Raw genomic sequence first — 18,141 nt, 5'->3', positions numbered from 1 at the left:
CACTAAATATTTACTCAATAACTATGTGAATACAGAACAGATGAGGAGAGTTCTTTGGCATGGTTTTTATCTCCTCTGAGAGCTGTTGCTTTAGTTACATTATCAATAGTTGTAACTATAATTTTAATCTATATCACAATTATATTGGCTGAGGAATTCATTTATTCATTAGAAATTGTTCTGTGCCCGGGGGTTCTCCTTTCTCTTATATAACATGATTATGTGGCAGAGAACATCAATTTTGATCTGAGAGAGTGATGTAATTCCTTTGTGAGAGAGTGGATCTCTGAGCTATCAACACTAGCTAAAATATTTGAGAAAATCTTGAAAGCACTTTTATTCTGGGATATCCAACATGTTGGGGAAACTAAAAAACAGTTCCTCATTTGGTCAGGGATAAAGAGGGAAAATTACATAATGATAGAGGGATCAATTCTCCAAGAAAACAACATACAATCATATGTATGCACTAAACAACAGAACATCTAAATATGTGAGACAAAAAGTGATAAACTATAAGGAGAAAGAGTCAGGTCCACCATTAGAGTCAGAGATTTTAATACCCTTCTATCAGTCATTGACAGATCCTGCAGGCAGGAAATCAGTAATAATATAGTGAAACTCAGCAATTGGATCCACTTATTATTTATAAAATACTTCATCCAACAACAGCAGAATACACATTCTTCTCAAGCTCATGTGGAACATTCATCAAGATAGACCACATTCTGAGCCATAAAACACACTTCAACATATTTAAAAGAACAGATATCATACAAAGTTTACTCTTTAACCACAATGAAATTAAACTAGAAATCAATAACAGTAATTTTTGAATGTCCAAAAATATTTGGAGACTAAACAACACATTTCTAAATCCCATATGGGTAAATAAAGAATTCTCAAGAGAAATTAAAAAATATTTAGAACTAAATGAAAATGAAAATACAACCTATCAAAATTTGTGGATGCAGCAAAAGCAGTGCTTAGAGGGGAATTTACAACAATGAGTGTATATTAAAAATATGAAGACCTCTAAAATTAATGATCTAAGATTACACTTAGGAAATTGTAGTGGCTGTGTTTTTATGTTTTAAGTTTCTACCAATATATATGTTTGAGACAAAGAATGTTGACACCCAAGAAATCACTTCTTTATATATGTATGTTCAAACTGTATATAAACTGTGTGTGTGTGTGTGTGTGTGTGTGCTTTCAACTATACTTAATTTATTACTGCACAAAGAACTTTAAAATTTTAAATCTGAGAATGATATAAGGTAGCATATAGCCAACTCCTTCTGTTTTGTACATGAGGAAATTAGTCTAGAGATTTAAAATGACTTATGCAAGGACAAATTCAGTCAAGAAAATTGTCTAGATATCTTGACTTCAGTAAATATCTATTATATTATATTTCTTGTTAGATAACTTTCACTTAACTCTGCCTACTATAAAATGTGGGATGACTTCAGTAAGATCTCAGTTTCCTGATTTCATAACTGAATTAAAAAGGATACTGAGTTTTACTCTTACAATTGTTACAAATTCACGTGCTAAGATTTAGGGAAAGTGTACATTTCATTTAGGCCCATCTAGCTTAGCTGCAAGGAGGGGAAGTATGATGCTCACTCATTGATTTCCATCGAGTTCTTCTTAATCTCAAAGAGAAAATTGTGAGATTAATAATATTAATATTAAATACAAATATTAAACATTATATGTGTTATAGAGGTCAGATTCTTTATTTTTGAAATATTACTATCCAAAACAAAATAGTAATAGAAGCAAAATATGAACAACATTGAAAAATAGCAAAATAATTATATTACTAAGAATTAACATTTGTGCTTATTATGTCCAATACAAAATCCAAAATTATTTTCTCAGGTAATCTTCAAAGCAGGACTTTGGAGTTATACTATTATCCACATGAATAATATACTCATAACTAGTTATCCACAGACAATGTAACTGAAGTAAAGACATTAAACAGTCTGGCTAAGACCCCTCAGTTGGTGTAGCAGAACAAACTTAATAGGTTGAGTCCTCAATGTAATATATAAGGTGAGGCCATGAGGTGGAAAGATGGCCAAATTAGAAGGCCTGGGTTTAAATTTCAGTCTGCTGCTTAATTGTGGCCTGAACAAGTAACTTGCCCTCTCTGAGAATCAAACACCAGCTGTAAGATGAGCCCCTGTTTGCCTCTCATGATTATTAAGAAGCATATATGAAATCATATATAAGACTCTTCATATATAAAAATCACTGCTTAAAGCGCTTTTCAAATACACAGAAATGCTATGAGGTACTTGATTTATGGAGTTGATTGAGGAAGGCCCCTCAAGGGAAAAAGAAAATAGAAACAAACCTTTCCAAAAGTCTGCTAGATTCTGAGAGCTCATCAAAGGAGAAGACTCCATATTTTACCGTTTAAAATACAATCACTGCAACTGGAAGGAAAGGAAGCATTGCAGGTTAGGCTGCTACAGAGCGTTCTTACATTACTCAAATCTACAGTCATCTGCATACCAACTTTATAATTTTTGCTGTGTCTGCATAGCACCTATGCTCTCATTTTCTTTTTATTGTTTAAAAGTAACGTTAAGCAAACATTTTAACTTAACTGTATCCTGAGAAGTAACATTGTGAAACTATTTATTTAATATGCTAGTTATACTTTCAACTATATAATAACATAAAAAAAAATAATGGTGGTCTAGTGGTTAAGATTTGGTGTTCTCCCTGCGGTAGCCTGGGTTCATTTCCTAGTCAGGGAACCACACAACCCATCTCTTGGTTGTCATACTGTGGCGGAAGTGTGCCGCTGTGATGCTGAAAACTGTACCACCAGTATTTCAAATACCAGCACGGTCACCCATCGTGGACAGGTTTCAGCGGAGCTTCCAAACTAATACAGACTAGGAAGAAGGACCTAGCCACCCACTTTTGAAAAAATTGGCCATGAAAACCCCATGAATAGCGGTGGAGCTATTCGGATATAGCTCCAGAAGGTGAAAGGATGGCGCAAAAAGAGGATGGAAAAGGCTGGCTCTGCTGTGAACAGGGTCACTAGGAGTAGGAATCAACTTAACAGCACTGAGAACAAATAACATAAAAATAGATGAATATACACATTTATTTGTTTCATTTTAATATTTTCCTCTTTTAAAGTAGACTATTCAAATAATTAGTACACATTTAAAAAGGTACAAAGAGTATATAATAAGAGCAAATTCCTCTCCCTTTACTCTCCTCCAGCCACCTGTATTCTCTCCCCAAAGGCAAGCGCTGTCAAAGTTTCTGTTTATCCTTGCAGATACACTCTAGGGATAGAAACTTTTCACTTTAAAGTCCTCGATCAAATAAGCTTCCTAAAATATAACTTGTATTCCTGCCATCAGTGGGTGTAAATACCTGTTTGGAACTTTCTCACCGAAGTCTGATATTAACAATCTTTTTAAAACTTTTCTTCTAGCTGCTGGGTAAATATAGATATTAAAACTTTAGATGTTATATTAGTTGCAAATATTTTGACGCTGTCTTTTAAATTAGTTCATTGGCATTTTTTTTACTGTCAATTTCTGAAAATTTTATCCAATTCAAACTAGATATTGTGTCCTGATGGCTTTTGAATTGTATACTTATTACAAGTTGTAATTCCTGAATTTCTTAAATAGCAATTTTAAAAGTAATTATTTAGCTTGCTTTATTTGTTTAATACTATGTATTTGAGATTTATCCTTCTTGATGAAACATGTAGTATAGTCATTAATTTAAAACCATGCCTAATTTTTTGTATGAATATAGCACAACTTATTTATCCATTTTCTTGTTCTCATACACCTTTATATTGCTTATATGCACTGTATATATACCAAATAATGTTTACAACATACATAAATTATATAGTAATTAAACATAATATTAAGTCAATTTCTTTAATTACTATGTCAGTTAAAGATCCATTTGAACCACAACCACAGGAATAGATAGAACGTTACAGGTAACTTTGAAGCTCTTTATTTGCCTTTCCCTGCACATATCCTCTTTGTAGTCATCAAACGTAACCACTTTTAGGAATTTTGGTATAATCACACCTTTGCTTTCATATATTTTTAAACCCTATATTCCTATATACATATTCCTAAACAATATATTATTCACTTGCAGCTCCCTTTGAACAACACACAGTGGACACTCCTCTGATATGTGTCAGCATAATATTTTTGTGTTTCTTCATTGTGTGTTCATTCATTCACTATCAATACTGAGTGATTTCCCACTTCGTGTGTGTATCAGAATGATTTATCCAATAATTTGATTGATATCTGCTCTGACATACTTTCAACCACTCTTGATCATTTTTGGTTGTATAGTTCAAGCAATACTCTTGTTGAATGCCCATCTGTATTTTCCCTTAGGAATACCCTGGCCTATTAACTGTTTTCTTGATGCCTGTAGATTAGGACCATTTTGTTGCCATTAGGAATTTGCAAAATCATGTCCACTTCGCCTCCTACACTTAAGTGCTGCCCTTTGGCCTCTGCTTTTCCAGAATCCTATCATTCCCACTGATATCAGAAAGCCCACTTCCATGGAATCCTCCCCTTCTGTCAACCATTTCCTACAAAAGACTACAGACACCACTGATATCAGTGGTCCTCTGACTAGAAAACTGCTTTTTGAATTGTAAATGAAATATCTTCTAATAACCTGTCCTTATGTCACAAATCTATTCTAGCATGTCTAATGCTTTAGCTTTTTTATCTTTTCCTCGATAGCCTGTCAATTTGGGCTCCTGGAATAATTATGGTAAGCCATCCCTTTTTCCTGTGCTTCAAGGAGCTAGGCAAGCAGTATACTGGGACAGTTCCAGATGTTCTTGAAGGATGTTAACTCCTGAGTCAAGAGAAAGTGCCCACATATCAACCAACTCTCCCTTATCCAGATTTCTAGTCTACATTCTCCCTGGTTTAACATCCTCAAGATCCATTACCAGAATGTTCTCCCATTTCCTATTGGTACATATTCGTGATGATCTGTAAGTCTTTTCCCGCCAAAGTAACATAAGCCTTGTTGAGGCTCTACCTTATTTATTGGCTCAGAAGCCATGAAAAGAACTTTGGACAAATCTGGAATACAGCAAATCATTTCTTAATTTCCAGGCGAGCTTTTTTGTGGGGGTGGGAGTGGGGTGTTAATACTTTCAAGTTTTGTTGCTTTGTGGCTACACAGTGTTCTGTGTAATATTTCTACTTTATGGAATCTGATGTTTTCTCTGTAGCCTAACATGTGACCCAATTTTGTGACTCGTCCATGGACACTCAGAAGCTATTTTCTACTTTTAGTTTTAGTTTATGCAGTTTGACAAAATCCATTAACTCAACCTATGTTTTTTAGATCTTATATCTCCTTAAATATTTGTTGTCCAGTCGGTCTGTCATCTTCTGGAAATGGTTTATTAAGGTCTCTGATTATTAGGATGTTTCTATTTGTGTCTCTTTGCATGTCATAAAATACCTACTCCAGAGAAGTGGATACTTTGTGAATTGGTCCATATTCATAAGTGCTGTATGTTTCTTGTGATCGTGGCATTTAGCATTGAAGGGTATTCTTCTTCACTGTCCTTTTCAGTTTGAATTTTGTGTATGCTACCAGGTTCACTCCCTCTTTGGACTTTTTCTTTATATTTGCTGGGCAGACTGTTTCCCGTGCTTTTATTTTAGCCTTTTGTAATAACTTGGTTTCATGTATTCTGTTTGTACACAGCATGAATTTTGCTTTGTATACCAAACTGGAATTTCTTTACTTTCAACAAAAAGAAAAGTGAGTTGAATCCATTCACATTTATTGATAGGATTGAAAATTTGGTGCCAGCTTTGCAATGATATTTTATAATTATGTGACATGTTTATTTGCTACATTTCTTTCTCTATAAGCTGTGTATTCTTTCTTTTTTAATATTTATTTTTAGATTTATTGAAAATATAAATTACCTATGTTTCAATATAAATATAGGCATCTTGAGGTTTATATTTATATGTTTATAATTTATATGTTTTGTTTTGGTTTTATTTTTTTACATTCAGGTTTGTCATATTTTGATGGTATCTTTTAAATTCCACCCATTGTCTCTACAAATATCAATGATTATTCTCTTTTTCTATTTCTTTCTTCTTCTCCTCCCATTTTTCTATTACCTTGTTTTTTACTTTGTTAGAACATATAATATTTGGACATTGGGCTACCAACTTGTCGCTATCTTTGTTTTAGTCTTCAATCTATATTTACATAAATTAAAATGCTCATCATTAGTCCTTTTACTGATGTTTTCCCTGCCATTAATTGGTTGGATGAATCTCCTTCTCTAGTAGATTCCATAAGAAGGGCTTATGGGTGAAGCATTGCCTAATTTCTTGCATTTGAAACGTTTTTTATATACTCTTGATATTTAAAGGACAGCTTGGCTGGATAAATAGCACTTGTTTCATAATTTCTTCCATGAATTCTTTTTTAAAATATTACTCCATTGTAGCTTTACTTTGTTTGTTGTTTTGAAAAGTCTGGGATCAGTCTACTTTTTCTTTACATTTTGGTAAGTTATTTGATCATTTTTCCTGGAGGCCTTGAGGAACTTTTTCCCTTTATGTTTGAAATCAAATAGATTATTTGTATATGTCTTGGAGTTGCTCTTTCTGATGTAATTTTTCAGGTACGCTGTAGATCCTTTTAGTATGTAGATTCCGGTCTTTATTTTTTTCAGGAAAGCTTTGTCAGATTATCATTAAATTTAGTTTTGCTTTGCTTTGCATCATATAGTTTTTTTCATCAGAGAATGAAATAACATGAAAGATTTTTCCTGTTTTCCTTCCTTCCATTTCCACCATGTTCTCTCTGAATCTTTTTACTTCTTTACCTAATTTTAATTCTCTTGATTCCTTTAACGCCTCACTTTGGGGCCTCTTACTAAATTTTAATTTGGGTCTACACCCTTTTCAGAACTTTTAGTTTGTTCTTTATTTCTATTACCTTTTCTTCTATTTCTTTTTTTATTTCAATCAATATTTATATTTTTCTATTTTATTATTTTTAAAATTTATTTTCATAAGCTTTGAATGTTTGATTCAGGATTTTTTTTATATTTCAGAATGCTTATTTGAATATATTCAGTGTGAAGTATTGTCTTACAACTTTCTTTTGTTTAATTATTATATTGTGGAGGGGAGGTTGATTTAATATGTGCTGGGTATTCTTTTTTCTGATTTTTTGGTTCATGAATCAGTATAGCTTTGCCTTTTACAGATGATTTGTATGTTGGGATGGATCACGATATTCCTAGCTCAGTGCTGACCTGTTTTGTCAGGATCACAGAATTCAGATACTTTACTGAATATCTATCTGTCTATCTATCTATCCATCCATCCATCCACACTTAGGATGGCTTGTATTTCTTTAGATTTTTGGTTCTGTTTTGTCTTGGAATATACTAAGTTTCCCTTCATTTCTCCCTCCCACACTTTCACCAGGTATTAGGGCTGCCATAGCAAAATGCCACAGAATGGTGACTTAACAGAAATTTATTTTCTCACAGTCCGGAGGATGGAAGTCCAAGACCATGGTGTCGGTGGGTTTGGTTTTTCCTGAGGCCTCTCTTCTTGGCTTGCAGGTGCCTTCTTCTCATTGTTTCTTCACGTAGCCTTTTCTCTTTGTGTGCGCATCTCTGATGTCTCTTCCTCTTCTTATAAGATTACCAGCCCTTTAGGTTTAGCTTCCCACCCTTCTGACTTTATTTAACCTAATTATTTCTTTAAAGGCTCTATCTGCAAATACAGCCACATCGGGTGTAAAGGTTTTAACATATGAATTTTGAGAGAGCACAGTTCAGTCCATAACACCAAACTATTGCTAAAGTGTACCTCTTCATTCTATTTGGCAGATTTTTTCTAAAAATCTATGTGTTTTGAAGATTGTTACATCAAAATTCATATACTTTCTTGTTAAAAAATTTATTGAAGTATGATTAGTCTAAATTATACTGCACATATTTGTAAAGTACACAACTTGATAAATTTTGTCACAGCTTTTAAACCATCATATAATCAAGATAAAGACATTATCCGTCACCCCCAAAAGTGTCCTTATGCTTGTTTTTATAAATCTCTACCTCACATCTTTTTCTGCTGTCCTCTTCCTGATCCCCAGGCTTTCTACTACTGATCTGCTTTCTGTAACTATATATTACTTTGCCTTTTCAAGAGTGTCATATAAATGGTATTATGCAGTATATACTCTTTTTGTCTGACATTTCACTAAGCATAATTATTTTGAGATTCATCCATGTTATTGCATGCACCAATAACTCTTTCCTCTTTATTACTGCATCGTATTCCATTGTATGGATATATCACAATTTGTTGCTCTGACATTCATGTTGTAATCTACATAAGACCATATGATTTCCTTTCTCTTATGTATATACCCAGGAGTATAATGGCTGGGTCATGTAACAGAGCCATATTTAGTTCTTTATGAAACTGTTGACCTATCTTCACATATTTCCTCTTCTTTTTCTCTCTGTTTTCTCCAGACAAGGTCTCTGTTTCTCTCACATTACATTTCCCTACTGTCTCCATCTCTCCAACTAGAGGTTTCCTCAGTGATTGTTGACTGTTCATATTTATAAATGAACCTGAAAAGCTAATTGGAAGCCTTGTGCATACGTGAGGCTAATAAGCTGTAGATGGTTTTGTTAGAGGAATTCCAATATTGTTATATAATCTCTTTCCTCTTGAGCCAATCAGTTTCTCCGGAGAAGAATCCTTCAACCTCCCACTTGGCTTCCAGCAATTTGTGATTTGGGGGAAGATATGCCTGGACATCACAATGTTTAATATGTAAACTTTTATATAATTCTCCACTTTCAATTAGACCTTATTTCCTTGATTAAAATAGTCTCCATTTTACAGTTTCCATAGTGTTATACTAGTAACAAAGGGGCAGAGTGCTGTAGATGGAAGGTTTGTGTCCTTTCAAAATTCATATGTTGATACTTAATCTTCAATGTGACGGTATTACAATGTGGCTTCTTTGGTAGGTGATTAGGTCATTAGGTCATATGCCCTCATGATTGGATTCGTGCCCTTATCAAAGAGACCCCAGTGACCTTCCCTGCCCCTTTACCATGTGAGGACTCAGCGAAAAGATTGTCATCTGTGAACCAGGCAATGAGCTTTCACCAGACATTGAATCTGCTGGTGCCTTGATCTTGGACTTCCCAGCCTCCAGAACTGTGAGAAATAAATTTCTGTTGTCTATAAGCCACTCAGTATGGTATTTTTTTTTATAGCAGCCCAAACTGACTAAGATAGAGAGGCAGATGTCTGTGCAAAGTGAGAGAAGAGATCATTAGGGAGTGCATCTCTTCTTAAAATGATGTACCAAAATCCTTCTGGTTCCATTGCCATCTTTCCCCCTGTGTCACTCAGAACATACCTGATGTTACCAATTAGTGATTACTTTGGGGATTCTGCAATGCAAATTGGATGCTTTCTTGCTATCAAATAATTGTGTCAGGATTCAGTTTTTTCAGATCTGCTCTCTAGCTGTTGCTTTTTATTTTTTTTCCTTTTACTGTAGTCTCCTCTCCCACTCTTTTTGCCTTTGTCTTTTTATACCTTTAGAAATACTAATATTGTAATAAATTATCCATGTATTTGGAGTATGGGATTTTTTTTCAGATTTATTCAGTTATAATTGACAAAGCTTGTATGTATTTAAGGTGTACAACTTGATGTTTTGACATATGTATACACTGTGAAATGATCACCACAATCAAACTAATAATCCCTCCCATCTATCACCTCAAATCATTTACATTTTCTTTATCATTTTTTTTTGTGGTGAGAATGCTTAAGATCTACCCTCTTAGCAGATTTCAAGTATACTATTCAATATTGTTAACTGTAGTCACCATGCTGTACATTAGATCTCTAAAACTTATTCAACTTGTATAAGTGAGACTTTGTTCCTTCTGACCAACATCTCCCCATCCTCGCCCACCCCCCTGGCTCCTGGCAACAATCATTTTACTCTCTGCTTCTATGAGCTTGACTATTTTAGATTCCACATATAAGTAAGATCATGCATAATTTGTCTTTCTGTGTCTGGGATATGTTTTAAAATATGAATTCATAACATTACCCTACAGAATTTCAAAATCTTTCTTTTTGTCCCTCCTCTTATGTCCAAGGTCTCTATCACTATTACATCTATGGGGAAAAGCAATAACAGTACAGCAGAATTATTCCTGTGTACATCAACAAATCATTTAGACGCATATCTATATTCTACCTATACTACTTACGCGAAATTGAGCAAGATAATTAAAATGGAGATACCAAGCCTCAGTTAGTCACTTGTGCAATTAGGTTAATAATGTCTATTACTCAATACTGTTTTGGAGATAAACTTGCATAATATCTCCATGAGTGATGAATGTACCCCAGTTCCCCAGCTAGTGAAATATTTGCACTTGACATGTTTAATTCTATCTTGATTAGAGATTGAATTTTATCCTTTAGCCTTGATCCCTACACAAAATGTGTAAAATCTGACTCTCTGTTTTTGGACTTCCAAAGGTAAAGGACAGTTAAATGCTGGGTTATTCACAGATGGTGCACTGGCAGGAGGTACACACTCAAAATTAATTTGGTGCTGATTCTCTCTATAGGACCTGGACCTCACTTCAGGTAGCCTTTCTTCCTCTTCCCATATCAGAAATTTGGCTCCCTCCATACCATGTACTCTAGGTCCATTTACTCTTCTTGTTTCCCCCCGCCCTAATCTAACATAGTTTCAAGAATTTTTTTTTTAAATATTGCTAAGAATAAATGCATTGAATTATTTCTCCTGCAAAATAATTAGCTATGTCTTTGAGTCTTATTATATGGTTTCATTTAACTAAGAGGTGCTTTAAATTAACAATAATAGATCAGATAGAAAAGAATATGTATAAAAATTAAAAAGCTAATAGTTGTGATATAACAATGCTACATTTACAAATTGCCCGATAGAACATCTGACAAATAATATGTACTCTAGAAATTTCCAATTTTGCCCCATGTTCTTATTTTAAAGTGTTATAATGATAACTATATCATTAGTTAATATGTATTGAAGGACTTCTAATGCATTGTCTTACTTACTGCTTAGAACCACCCTGTGCATGGGTGACTTAATTTTTCCCATTTTCTGAATCTTAAGAAGGTTAAATAAATTCCCTGACATTATACATACTTTCCACAACTGGCAGTTTCCAAGCCAACTGATTTTAAGATCCACATGTTTCATCATTACACTAGGATGCCCAATTCTGGAGCCCTTTTCTTTTTCAACTCACGTTGATAAGCTTGATCCCTATGTACAACACTGACTAATGAGATCATATAACCACCCATACCACAGGGGGATGGAAAACCTCCTATGTGATGTGGTTGATGGATAGTGGATAAATAAATGACCCCCTTATATGTTTATGCAAATGTCTAATATTGTCATATTTGTTTTCAGAAATGCAATGTTAAAAGTGAATGTATGATATTATGAAGGGGAGGTCAACACTAACTTTTTAACATAGATTCTTTTTTATATTTTTTTAACCTTGGGAAAGCAGACAGATGACTGGACACCGGGCAGATAACTTCTGCAGAAGAGCTGGGGAAATGTCAAGAAATGGGAAACTAAGGATCATCAATCCAAGCTGAGAGGCTTTGCCAGGGGATAGCTTTTGGGGATCAGATAACAGAGCAGGAGAAGAGAATCCCTGGAGTGTGGAGGGCATCTCTGAAGACAGGCTTCATCATTTTGCCTAAGGTTAGTTCCAGTCTGAGAGTGAAATGCACAGCTATGGCAATTATTTTGATGGCTTCATGTCCTTAACCACCATAATTTAATGAAATAGTGTTGTTGCCTATACCCTATTGTCTTACTATTGTAGAATAATTTGTATAATTAAAATTAATACAATTTTGAAATTCTATGAATTTCTGATACAGAGTTAGAATCTTAAATAGCATTATTTCTCACAGAAAAAGCCAGAAAACAATTAAATCTAACCTCTAGTGAAAGTCCTTGTTTTGTTACTTTGTTCCACACCTCTTCAAAACAAAAACTGCTAAACTGGAACTAGCGCTACCAGATGTAATAAGATAGAAATAATGGGTTTATCTACCTTATTTGATATGAGCCAGATGGCAAAGCTTTGAAGATAAAATATGATTCTGGTGTGTGTGTGTGCATGAACGTGCAATGGGATGCGCCTGTGTGTATTGCTTGAGAATGGGAATAAAAGAAAGCTGTGAATATGTTAGGTTGCATTTGGTACTTCTCCTCTAATAACTATGTGTCATTATGTTCTGTATTGTCTGCTAGTGATTACATGAAAATTCAGTGCATAGAAATAAGCAGCCATCAGAGAGGCTAGAAAAAAAGGTATAAGAGAAAATGAACTCGGTGGACAGGCAGGTATGTGGTGCAGAATAGGGCACTGATGAGCCATTGGGCTATCCTAAATAAGGAGAAGCAGCGATCATAATCCAAAATGAGCCCAGATCTCCGTATACAGGCAGCTGTGCATGGTTAAGAATAGGGTCCTGATTTCCTTTAATAAAAACTCCAAGCATGATAACAACAAGGGTAAGAAGGTGACTTCTTTTGTATGTTTACCAAATATCAGACATTATTGCTAATATGACCCCTGCTATTATATTCTCATTTTATATTTACAAAGTCGTGTAGTAGATTAGTTTTGTTTTGCTTTGATTTAATCAGTTTTAGTAGCTGATATTCTGAGAATCCAGACAGCTGACTTCAAGTACTGCATTCTTAATACAATATAAATATGACACATTTTTGGACTAGGGCAATCAATTCCTCCATTTGAGAAGCACAATTAAAATGTGTTTAAAAGATACAAGGGATCTGTTCTGCTCCCTGTCTCCTCACTCTCCTCCGTCAGTATATTGATGTTAGAAATTCCTACTCAGCTGCTACATATTCGCCTTGGCAAAACAAGAGTCTTGCTAAAAAAAAAACCTTCCTCTTAGCTTGTAATATTTGAAGGTGTAATTTGATCACTTACGCTGTAGTATGAATGAGTTTTATACGAATGTAAGTGGAGAGACAATGGCAGCATTAGGCTTCTAGGCTTCTGAGATGGTAGCAGATCCATCACAGGGTGAAAAGGGCAATGATCGTTTTGAGGGATTCTCAAGGCCAAGAACTGTTTTAAGTATTGAGTTCTCCCAACAATCTTGTGAAATGCTTATGGTAAGTGTGCAGATCCGGAAAACTTAGGTTCTCTAAGTCTGAAGTTCATGGTTTTACTAACATATCATGAAAGAGTACAGTAAAAGTCAAAAAAAGTACAGCAAAGAGAGCCTGGGACACCGAAACATATATTTTACTTTAAAAATTTCCATGGAAAAGGGGACGCTGTCTACCAGAACCTATATTTGTACATTGTAAACTAGGTCCTCATTTGTTATTTGTAGTAAGAGGCAATGAGTTACTTTTTACCTTGCTAGTCATGCCTTCTTTGCCAGTGTTTTGAAATAAAATAGGGGTTTGCCCAAGTAACACATCTTGGTTGTCGTTGGGACATGGAGCTTCCCTCCATTTCAGACCTTGGCTTCTACTGCTTCAAAATCACGCAGATTTGAACAAGGCAAATTTGGAATGCAGACCCAAATTACCTGAATTGTTCTTTAAACCTTCCCCAGGTATTCTTTTGGCAACTTCCTAACACGTGAGGAACTTTTGCTGCACTTTTCAACTTTTCTTCCACTTGGAAGTTCAAAGCAATCTTATCAGCAGGTTTATTCTGTTTAATATTACTTTTTTTACCATCAATCTTGCTTGCTTTTGGTATAAGTTAAAATAAAAACACATAGTATATTAAGATATGAATGACTGATAGTACTAATCATATAATAATTTATTTCCTGATGAATATGTTCCATTATTAAAAGTAAGTTCATATCTTAACCAGTGACCCTGCTATTGCAGTCTCCACATGATACCAACTCAAATCAGATCGTAAATGTTAACTTTCAGTTTACCTGTAAGTGCAACTGACACTGCAACTTGAAGCTGTATCAGAATGGAAGTCTATCTTCGGGGCTATAGCTCCACCTTCTTTTATTTATTTAACTCAGTCATCTTTCTTGGCCCATTTCAAACATTACTCCCTCCAGGCAAACTTGAACCCTAAGCTAGGAGAAGCATTTTTCCCGTGTTTTATTTATGAGTCTGGTCCATCAACTTTGTATATGGTATTGGAATTTTTTTTTACAAGGTTGTTTTCTTAGATGCTAAGCCCTTTGAAGGCAGAAACTTCATCTTATTTTTCTTTGTACCCACAATTTTCAGTGCTTGACATGCATAGTACACATGTTCCTTTAAATGAAATACTAAATTGATTAGAGGGCATATGGCAGCCTGATGTAATTGTAACACAATCTCGACTTTGGGGAAAGGAATGCTTATGATGGGTCACAATGATTAATTTATGCTTTTTTCATTTGACCTTTATTGCTTTCTTTGAAGCTTTCTATAAAGAGATTCAGAAGATTTTAGAGATAAATGACAATAAGTACATGAATCATGAGGAGAAATCTTATAAAGAGGACAGTTATTAAAAGAATGATAAAATAATTTTTTTAACTTTTTATCATGATAGTTTACAACCTTGTGAAATTTCAGTTGTACATTATTGTTAGTCATGTTGTAGGTGCACCACTTCACCCTTTGTGCCCTCCCCCCACCCCTCCTTTCCCCTGGTAACCACCCATCAGTTCTCTTTGTCTACATGTTTAACTTCCACCTATGAGTGGAGTCATACAGAGTTCGTCTTTCTCTCTCTGGCTTATTTCACTTAACATAGTACCCTCAAGGTCCATCCATGTTGTTGTGAATGGGACGGTTTTATCTTTTTTTTATGGCTGAGTAGTATTCCATTGTGTATATATATACCATATCTTCTTTATCCAATCATCAATTGATGGGCACTTAGGTTGCTTCCACATCTTGGCTATTGTAAATAATGCTGCGATGAACATAGGGGTGTATTGGACTTTTGGAATTGCTGACTTCAAGTTCTTTGGATAGATACCCAGTAGTGGGATGGCTGGGTCATAAGGTATTTCAATTTTTAATTTTGTGAAAAATCTCCATACTGTTTTCCATAGTGGCTGCACCAGTTTGCATTCCCACCAACAGTGTATGAGGGTTCCTTTTTCTCCACAACCTCTCCAACATTTGTCACTTTTTGTTTTGGATATTTTTGCCATTCTAACAGGTGTAAGGTGATATCTTAGTGTAGTTTTGATTTGCATTTCCCTGATGATTAGTGATGATGAGCATCTTTTCATGTGTCTATTGGCCATCCGTATATCTTCTTTGGAGAAATGTCTGTTCATGTCCCCTGACCATTTTTTGATCGGGTTGTTTGATCTTTTGTTGTTGAGCTGTGTGAGTTCTTTATATATTATGGAGATTAAGCCTTTGTCGGATAAATAACTTGTAAATATTTTTTCCCAACTAACGGGCTGTTTTTGTACTTTGATCCTGTTTTCCCTTGCCTTGAAGAAGCTCTTTAGTCTGATGAAGTCCCATTTGTTTATTCTTTCTATTGTTTCCCTCATTTGAGGAGTTATGGTGTCTGAAAAGAGTTTTTTGACACTGATGTCAAAGAGTGTACTGCCTATATTCTCTTCTAGGAGACTTATTGTTTCAGGTCTAATCTTTAGGTCTTTGATCCATTTTGAGTTTATTTTTGTGAATGGTTAAAAAGAATGGTCAATTTTCATTTTTTTACATGTGGCTCTCCAGTTTTCCCAGCACCATTTGTTGAAGAGACTTTCTTTTCTCCATTGTAGGACCTCAGCACCTTTGTCGAAGATTAGTTGTCCATAGATGTGTGGTTTTATTTCTGGGCCTTCAATTCTGTTCCATTGATCTGTGGACCTGTTTTTGTACCAGTACCATGCTGTTTTGATTACTGTAGCTGTGTTGTATGCTTTGAAGTCAGGGATTGTGATGCCTGCAGCTTTGTTCTTTTTGCTCAGGATTGTTTTAGCAATTTGGGGTCTTTTGTTGCCCCATATGAATTTTAGGATTCTTTGTTCAATTTCTGTAAAGAAAGTCATTGTGATTCTGATTGGGATAGCATTGAATCTGTAGATTGCTTTAGGTAGTATGGACATTTTAACTTTGTTTATTCTTCTAATTCATGTGCATGGAATGTCTTTCCATCTCTTTATGTCATCATCAGTTTCTTTCAGGAAAGTCTTGTAGTTTTCGTTGTATAGATCTTTCACTTCCTTGGTTAAATTTACCCCAAGGTATTTTATTCTTTTTGTTGTGATTGTGAATGGGATTGAGTTCTTGAATTCTTTTTCTGTTAGTTCGTTGTTAGAGTATAGAAATGATACTGATTTATGTATGTTGATTTTATACCCTTCAACTTTGCTGTAGTTATTGATTATTTCTAATAGTTTTCCTATGGATTCTTTGGGGTTTTCTATATATAAGACCATGTCATCTGCAAACAGCAAGAGTTTCACTTCTTCACTGCCTATTTGGATTCCTTTTATTTCTATTTCCTGCCAAATTGCTCTGGCCAACACCTCCAGTACTATGTTGAATAAGAGTGGTCAGAGTGGGCACCCAGTGCTTTCAATTTTTGCCCATTGAGTATGATGTTGGCTGTGGGTTTGTCGTATATGGCCTTTATTATGTTGAGGTACCTTCCTTCTATACCCATTTTATTGAGAGCTTTTATCATAAATGGATGTTCGGTCTTGTCAAATGCTTTCTCTGCATCTATTGAGAGGGTCATGTGGTTTTTGTTTCTCATTTTGTTAATGTAGTGTATCACGTTGATTGACTTGCAGATGTTGAACCATCCCTGTGTTCCTGGTATAAATCCCACTTGATCATGGTGTATAATCTTTTTAATGTATTGCTGTATTCGGTTTGCCAAAATTTTGTTGAGGATTTTTGTATCTATGTTCATCAGTGATATTGGCCTGCAGTTTTCCTTCTTTGTGTTGTCCTTGTCAGGTTTTGGGATGAGGGTGAGGTTGGCTTCATAGAATGTGTTAGGGAGTGCTCCATCTTCCTCAATTTTCTGTAATAGTTTGAGAAGAATAAGTATTAAATCTTCTTTGAATGTTTGGTAGAATTCTCCAGAGAAGCCATCTGGTCCTGGACTTTTATTTCTGGGGAGGTTTTTGATTACTGTTTCTACTTCTTTACTTGTGATTGGTCTATTCAGATTCTCTATTTCTTCCTGCTTCAGTTTTGGGAGGTTGTAAGAGTCTAAGAATTTATCCATTTCTTCTAGGTTGTCCAATTTGTTGGCATATAGCTTTTCATAGTATTCTCTTATGATCCTTTATATTTCTGTGGTATCTGTTGTGATTTCTCCTCTCTCATTTCTAATTTTATTTATTTGAGCCTTCTCTCTTTTTTTCTTAGTGAGTCTGGCTAAGGGTTTGTCAATTTTGTTTATTTTTTCAAAGAACCAACTCTTTGTTTCATTGATCCTTTCTACTGTCGTTTTTGTTTCAATATCATTTATTTCTGCACTAATTTTTATTATTTCCCTCCTTCTACTGACTTTGGGCTTTGTTTGTGCTTCTTTTTCTAATTCTGTTAGGTGTCATTTGAGATTGTTTATCTGAGATTTTTCTTGTTTATTGAGGTGAGCCTGTATTGCAATGAATTTCCCTCTTAGGACTGCTTTTGCTGTGTTCCAAATGAATTGGTATGGCATGTTTTCATTTTCATTTGTCCCCAGATAATATTTGATTTCTTCAATGATCCATGTTTGTTCAGTAGCATGTTGTTTAGTTTCCACATTTTTGCCCCTTTCCCAGCTTTATTCTTGTAGTTGATTTCTAGTTTCATAGCATTATGATCAGAAAAGATGCTTAATATTATTTCAACCCTCTTGAATTTATTGAGGCTTGCTTTGTTTCCCAAGATATGGTCTATCCTTGAGAATGTTCCATGCATGCTTGAGAAGAATGTGTAACCTGCTGTTTTTGTCCTTCAGAGTTTTGAATATATCATTCC

Source organism: Equus przewalskii, chromosome 22 (assembly GCF_037783145.1).
Source record: "Equus przewalskii isolate Varuska chromosome 22, EquPr2, whole genome shotgun sequence".
Lineage (NCBI taxonomy): Eukaryota > Metazoa > Chordata > Mammalia > Perissodactyla > Equidae > Equus > Equus przewalskii.
The sequence above is the reverse complement of the archived record's forward strand: the minus strand, read 5'-3'. Positions refer to the sequence as shown.